Raw genomic sequence first — 8633 nt, 5'->3', positions numbered from 1 at the left:
CTCCCAGATTATCAGAGACAAATGTTGGCAGGTATGTTCAGCTCTCAGTTTAAGTAAGTATTTTGAACATGCAGCTAAATATATATTTTTTTAAGTGTGTATAGTAGAGCTGCACGATTCTGGCTAAAATGAGAATCGCGATTTTTTTGCTTAAAATAAAAATCACGATTTTCTCACGATTCTGTGGATGTAAAATAAATGTATGGTAAAACAAACATATGGCACAACATTGATAATAATATTATGTATAGGTCTACTGGTTTCTATAAATAATTCTATTCTACTTATAATAATTCTGATGTTGAATTATTATGTTTGAGATATATGCTTGCAATCTGTCATAGACAATTTTATTCACTGGTAAAATCAGACATTTGCCATTATCATATTATATTCAACAATATATAGACTAGAGAGTAGTTATACTGACAGTGTAAACCTTTATTTTCATGCACAACTGTGGGTTCGCTATGAAAGAAAAAAACATATCAAATGCTTGCCGTGATCATAACTCTAAAATGCGATATGAAAATTTAAATGAAGTGCACACTTTCGGTTTCATTCTGACTGCTAAGTGCTTGTTCATACTTCGCGCGCGGCTCCCAAACGATCACTCTGTGCCACAAACATGAATATTATTCGCAACTGTATTACCTGTTACTAATAACATATGCAGGTTCCGTTCACTAAAGTAGGCGCGCGCGCGTCTATCATTACGCGCGCGCCCTCTCTGTGATAACAGCTCGCGGTCAGCAGCTCATGTCACGTGTGATTTCCCGATCGGGAAAACATCATTATATGAAGACAAAATGACAATTTTAGGTGAATTATACCTTATAAATACATTATGTGACTTATTCAACATCATTTGGGGGTGTCAATGTCACTGAGCGTGAAACAATGAAAAGACTCCAGCAGCCGCCTTTTCTTCTCTCCTGAACTTGAAAATATGATTGTCAGAATCGTAGAAATGCTGGATTAAGATCGTTTAGGGGGTCGAATCGAGATCGCGATCTTTAAACGATTAATTGTGCAGCTCTAGTGTATAGTAAGTACTATAATGTTTTTGAACCATACTATAGTAAAGTACTTGAATTAACCAATGTGATTGTATAGTTGTTAGTGATTTTATAGTTTATATGTTAACACAAGAACTTAATATAAACAAATTACCCAATACTGAAGTTTCTACAACTATAAATGATATTATACTACAATACACCACAGTTTACTGTAGTAAAAAGTTCCTTTATTCACCAGGGGTCACCACAGTGGAATGAACCGCCAACTTATCTAACATGTGTTTTTACGGAAGAGATGCCCAGTACTGGGAAATACCCATACACACTCATACACCACAGCCAACTTAGTTAATCCTATTTATCTACCGTGCATGTGGCTCAGCTGGGAGTCGAACCAGCGACCTTCCTGCTGCAATGGTGACAGTGCTAACCACAGAGCCACCATGCCGCCCAATAATATAACATGTAATTTTTTTTTAAACATGCAAAAAAAGAACAAATCACAGGTACCTTGGGTTAAATAAGCTGAAAATGGCGGCTTAAAATATTACCAGAGATAATTTCAGAATCATTTTCCACCTTGTTGTGCCTTCGAGGAATTCCTAAAATCATTATTTTAAAGAACACTGTGTGATTCGGATACACATTTTCCTATTAAACATCAATCAAACTAAATATTATTTTGAAGCGAGCTGCACAAAGAAGGCACATTTGACCTGAGGAAACACATATTAAAAAGTTTTCACTCCAATGAAAGATAGACGCTGCACAAAACTAATCTTGTTCCCTGCTTATCTGATGATAATCACTTAACGAGGAAATTGCCTCATATTAGAATCTGGGAGACTGTAAATGTCTAAGTGTCTGGTGAACGCAGATGTGCTGGATTTGTATGAGGTGTTGGAGAACGGGGATGTTGTTTCCTGTCTGAATGAAAGGATTAGAGTGTGTGTGTTTGTGTGTGTGTGTGTGTGTGTGTGTGTGTGTGTGTGTGTGTGTGTGTGTGTGTGTGTGTGTCTGTACGTTAGTTTCATTATGTGCAGATAAAAGCTTTAGATGCTTCACACTGATGTTTTCATCACCAGTGCTGCCACCAGCATTCAGTTTAAGTCCTATACTATTCTGGTCACTGAGAATATTGTTTTCTGTACAACACACACACACACACACACACACACACACACTTGCCTTCTGATTTATACAGAGGGTTCAATTAAACAGTGCAGAACAAGTAAAAGCTTAATGTTACAGCATTTGTGGTAATTAATGTTGAGTATTACAGGATTCTATTTTAGTTGGTTAGTTAGCTTATTTACTTTGTTGGTAAACAGGAAACCTTATAATAGATAAAAGAACTTGCATAAGCTTTATTATTTAATTGTATGATTCATACATGTAGGTCATAACAACCAAGAACCTATAAAAATATAACAATTAAAATTACTATAACAATTTCTATACATATAAAGCTTTAATAGGTTGTAAAACTGCAGAATCCATTTGCTGTCTAAACTTGACATCAAAATAAAATAAAATAAATGAAAAATATTTTTAAATAAAATAAAATAAATAAAATAAAAAATTAAATAAAAAAGAAAATAAAACTAAATAATAAATAAAATAAATAAATTAATTAAAACTAAATAAAAAATAATTAATAAATAAAAAGAAATAAAACAAAATAATAAATAAACCAATATTAAATAAATAAATAATAAAATAAAACAAATAAAATAAGTTTCCCAGCACTGGGTTGTGGCTGGAGGGGCACCACTGTGTGAAACATATGCTGGAATAGTTGGCGATTCATTCCGTTGTGGCGACCTCTGAAATAAAGACTAAGCCGAAGGAAAATAAATGAATGAATAAAAAATGTTATTTAAATAATAATTTTAAATTTATTAAATTAATATAAATAAATAAATAAATAAATAAATATATACATAAAATAAGTTTCCCAATGCGGCTGGAAGGGCATCCTCTGTGTAAACATATGCCGGAATAGTTTCGCTGTGGCAAACTATGAAATAGAGACTAAGCTGAAGGAAATTTAATAAATGAATGCAAGTCGCTTCATAACTATAGTGGCCGTTTTTCAACTGAACTAAATTTATTTTTGATGTCTTTGTCACACTACTTGGAGGGCCGGAACAAATCGTCTCTCAGGCCAGGTTATACCCATACCCAAGCTTAAGACAGTAGTCGATTGCGAACTAATTTTATTGGCTGATGCTGCTATGATGATTATGTCAGCCCCAACTTCAGACATGCCCTCCATCAAGCGTTGACGCCGAAGCCCTGTGTGAAAAAAAATGTGTGAAAAAAAAAATCCAAAAAAATAGCCTAAAGAGGCTAATAATTTTTACCTAAAAATTTTTATTAAAAAAATTAAAAGCTGCATTTATTCTAGCCAAAATAAAACAAATAAGGCTTTCTCCACAATAAAAAATATTATCAGACATGCTATGAAAATTTCCTTGCTGTTAAACATCATTTGGGAAATATTTGAAAAGAACAAAAAAAATCAAAAAAGAGCTAATAATTCTGACTTCAAATGTTGTTGCTTTATTTATATATTTTTGATTCATCTGTTCATTTCCTTCGACCTCGAATAGTCCTTTTATCATCAGGGGCCACTACAGAAGAATAAACCGTCAACTTATCCAGCATATGTTTTACACAGCGGATGCCCTTCCAGCTGCAACCCAGTAATGGGAAACATTCATGCACACTCATTCACACATACACCACGGACAATTTAGCTTATTCAATTCATTTATAGCGCATGTGTTTAATTGTATGGGAAACCGGAGCACCCGGAGGAAACCCCCTCAACACAGGGAGAACATTCAAACTCACACAGAAATGCCAACTGAACCAGCCAGGACCCGAACCAGCAACCTTCTTGCTGTGAGGCGCCAATAGGACACAGTGTCACCTTATTTTTGACTTTTACTCTCTTTTTTTTCTGTAGACTACCTGCAACACTCTACGAAATGCCATTTGCTATACAAAACCCATCACCACCCTAAACTGGTTTTATCTAGATTATTTATTTATTTTAGTTTTAGCAACAATTTGATGTAATTAAAAAAAATGGCCAACATGCAGGGGAATCAGTTCCCTGTAACAGATACTGAGCAGTCCGACCCATTTTTCCTTCGATTTATTAATTTTTGACCAAACGTCCCCGCTTGACTACTGTAACGAGCTATGATGTATTGAGCCTTTGCTGTTGCCATGGAGACCATAGTCCCCAGTTACTTGTCACTAGAACACAAACATGCACCGGCATCTAATGTCATTCCATTCCACATGCAGGAGAGGAGACGACACACACATGCGCACCCACAAACACGCGCACACTGCACTTTATTTTTTGCCGAGATTAATCAGCGCGTTTCAGGGGAGCGGAGGGCTTCAGGGGAGGGAGACACCTCCACCTCGTCTGCTGCCTCCACCCAAGCCTTCAGAGATTGAAGGTGGATCTGTAGATTACAAAATGGAGTCAGCATGTCTCAGAATAATTGCTTTTTCCAGAGAGACCTCTGTCATCTCTCTCTCATCCTTCAAAGCTGCTAGTCTGCTGCCGCCTTGCAACAACCAATGAGCAGAGAAAATCCAGCGAAAAAAATAAGGAGATAACATATGCATCATATATGGCGCAGCTTTATGAAGTATACATTTAATTTGATGCTGAAAGCGTACATTTCTCATTGACTTTCACGGCACAGGTATTATTGGATGCATCATCAGACATGTCTATTCTCAATGACCATAGGAATGAGAGTTTACTATAGTTGCTGTATTGTTAACTACAAAAAAACGATACTAATGTTGTAAAAGGATTGAAGTAATGAATGTAATGTATTTATTATTGTGTAATATTATATCACCCTGCAGCCCACGACCAGTTATTTACTGAAGCTAAGCAGGGCTGAGCCTGGTCAGTACCTGGATGGGAGACGACATTCTTATCTAGGTTGCTGTTGGAAGTGGTGTTAGTGAGGCCAGCAGGGGCCGCTCAACCTGCAGTCTGTGTGAGTCCTTATGCCCCAGTATACAGTAGTGATGGGGACATTACACTGTCAGTGAGCGTCATCTTTCGGATGAGACGTTAAACCGAGGTCCTGATTCCAACCGAGGTAATTAAAATCCCATGGCACTTCTTGTAAAAAGCAGGGGTGTAACCCCGGTGTCCTGGCCAAATTCCCTCCATCAGCCCTTAGCTATCATTGCCTCCCAATCACCCTCATTCACTGAATTGAGTTACATAATAAAATTACTTTTCTAAGTAATGAGTAAAGGAACGCATCACTTAAAAAAAGTTATAATATTTGAGTTACTTTTTTTGAAAATGAAAATAAAGTAGTCAACGAGAGAATGTGTTCATTATTTTAAGCGCATTTAAGAAAAGGAAAAAGAGCATTATAGTCTCAATGGACAGTGATTTTACTTAAGACAAATAGTGCAAAGTAGCAAACACATTGCTTAGAACTTTCAAAAATCAGTGAAATAAGATTTGTAAGTCAAATATAAGTAATATATTATTATTATAATTAATATATTATATATTATTTATAAGTAATAAGTCAAATAATAAGTCTTTAGGAACGGGTTTCTCAAGCCAGGTGGCAGCATCAGACCAGGGGCTCATCTCCTGTTTCCAAAATGCATCACAAGCTGCTTGAGAAACTGTTCTACTATGATAATTAGTGATCAAAATATAATGATGTTCAATAAGATGTACTTGTGTTTACGAACTGTTTATTCAGTTAAACATGAATTCGGAACTGTAGGCCTACATAACCTCGAAACAGTGATTTTTGACCACCTTAATCCGACTAAAGTCACAACTGAACCAAACAGAAATGGAATTAAGACATGTGGAGTATGTAGATATTAGTGGGATTATTGAAGTGAACACAGCAATCAAACTATTACCGTCATATAGGACTTTTCTCCATATTTTTCCACAAGATCCACACACACGGCTGTCAGTAAAATACCGCACATACACACACAAACACACATAGCGAAATGCGGAAGTTTTTTTTTTATTCGGCATGCGTTATTAAATTCCATAACACTCTCACCAGTCCTTATTCCTTATTTTTGCTAACTAATACCTCAGTTTGTCATGGGGCATGAATGAAATGTTCATGAGTTAAAGTGAAACTGCCGAACTGCAGTTAAAGTCAGGCATCCAGCTGATTTGATTCAGAAGGGCACTTTTATAGTGAGACGGCTCACCGCTCAGGTATACATTCGCGCTAAAACATCAAGGTGAAAGTCATCATATCTTGCATAGAATAAACCCAGCTGAGAATAGATTAACAGCGTTTTTTTATGTTGCGATAAGTCTCACATTAACGCAGCACGTTAACGCCGATAACGGCCCTCCACCAATTTATATATATTTATATATATATATTTAAAAATATATATATATATATATATATATATATATATATATATATATATATATATATATATATATATATATATATATATATATATACAGTATATCTTAACTGTAAAGTATACAGTAATTTTCACAAGGCAACTAAATTAAAATGCAGTAATATACTGCATACAACTACAGTAAAATACAGTTTATATTACAATTAAATAATGTGTTATTTACAAAAATCGTTAACACACTGTTAACAATTACCTGTAAAATCTACAGTAACTTAATGGCATCAGTTCGCCAGTATCTTACTGTAAATTAATTACAGCAAAACACTTAATTTTAAATTTACAGCAAATTTAAATTCTACACCAAACTTAAATATTACACTTAAATTCTGTAAGTGCAATATTTTCCTAAATTTTGCTGTATTTAATTTTACAGCAAAATTTACCTTGCTCTATATGTACTTACAGAATTGTATGTATATCTTTACATTAAAACATATAGTAATTTTTCCAATGCAGGTTTAAAATACATTAAATACGGCATAACTTTACTACAGTAAAATACAGTTTATATTACAGATAAATACTGTGTAATTTACAAAAAAAAATTTTAACACACTGTTAACAGTTTCCTGTAAAATCTACAGTAATTTAATGGCAGCAGTTCGCCAGTAACTTACTGTAAATCAATTACAGCAAAAATACTGTATTTAAATTTACAGGAAAATTTATCTGGCTCTATATGTATTTACAAATATATATATATATATATATATATATATATATATATATATATATATATATATATATATATATATATACTGTAAAACATACAGTAATTTCCACAATGCAACTTTAAAATACAGTAAAATACTGCATACTACAGTAAAATGCATCTTATATTACAGTTAAATACTGTGTAATTTACAAAAACAGTTAACTATACGTACATTTATGTATGTATGTGTATATATATATATATATATATATATATATATATATATATATATATATATATATATATATATATCAATGATTACTAGCAAAAATAATTGCATTATTTTATTTATATGTTCTAATTAATTACACTGAGCATGCTGAGACTGACTGCTCTAATTTTAATGACAAATTACAGCTTTGTGTGAGGGAAAAGGGAAATAAAACCTCCAATATTCCAAACTTGAATGGGATTTAAAATGAAGTAGTCCTCATTCCGGAGTGTTTTATTCTAGTGCTGTATAATTTGCAAGCTGCTGGCTGTCCTCTTGAGCTTCACTGTGGTGTCTTTATTGCTGGATATTGCTCTCATTTAAATGGAGATATGGTTGAACAAGCAAACAGATTAACAGCAATCAGAATACTTCACACCGCAGTGACTCACACACAGCAGAACATGATCTGACTGTCACTGTGACCCAGACACAATGTGAGTGAATGAGATTGTTTCGCCGAGTTTATTATATCACGGCTAGGTTCCAGTCGCACAGTCTCATTGGTCAAAACAGAAGTCTAGCTGTGCTTAAAAATTCCGTATAATAATAGCTATGTGACACCAAACAGATGATCACTGTATATCAGAGGCCAGCTATTAAACAGAATAGTGTCAGCTATTGAATTTGCGTGTTAAATTAACTTTTCCCAGAAAATGTTTCATGTGTTAAAGGCTCTTTAAAGCTGTAAAGGTGTCATGGTTTAGCAGGTTAGTATGGTCTAGTTAGCCTCTGCTGGAAGATACTGTAACTACACCATCTAGACCTAAAGAGAAGCTTTATTTTCCAGCTTTCTATTTCCTTTCTCTTCTTTTTCGACATTCAGTGTGAAGGTAAAACTCTCACAGAGTGCAACATTCTACAAAATTGTTATTAAAAAATATTAAATGTTTTAAGTTCAAGTTCATTTATTTATACAGCACATTTAAATGCAGTCACAAGACTGACCAAAGTGCTGTACAGAAGACAAGGTGAAGAAAAATAATAAAAAGACTATAATAATATAAAAGCATAGAAATAAGGCAAGAGAAACATCTGTAAAAATGTAAAATAAATTTGCGGTAGAACAAACTAATAAAATAATCCTAAAAAGCCAAGCTAAAATTATACGTTTTAAGAAGTGATTTAAAAATGGATAATGATGGAGCCATTCTAATCTCAAGATTTTTTTTTTCCTACTGCTAGGTTATTTTACACAAAT

The sequence above is a fragment of the Danio rerio genome, chromosome 7 (assembly GCF_052040795.2).
Source record: "Danio rerio strain M-AB ecotype USA chromosome 7, GRCz13ab, whole genome shotgun sequence".
Lineage (NCBI taxonomy): Eukaryota > Metazoa > Chordata > Actinopteri > Cypriniformes > Danionidae > Danio > Danio rerio.
The sequence above is the reverse complement of the archived record's forward strand: the minus strand, read 5'-3'. Positions refer to the sequence as shown.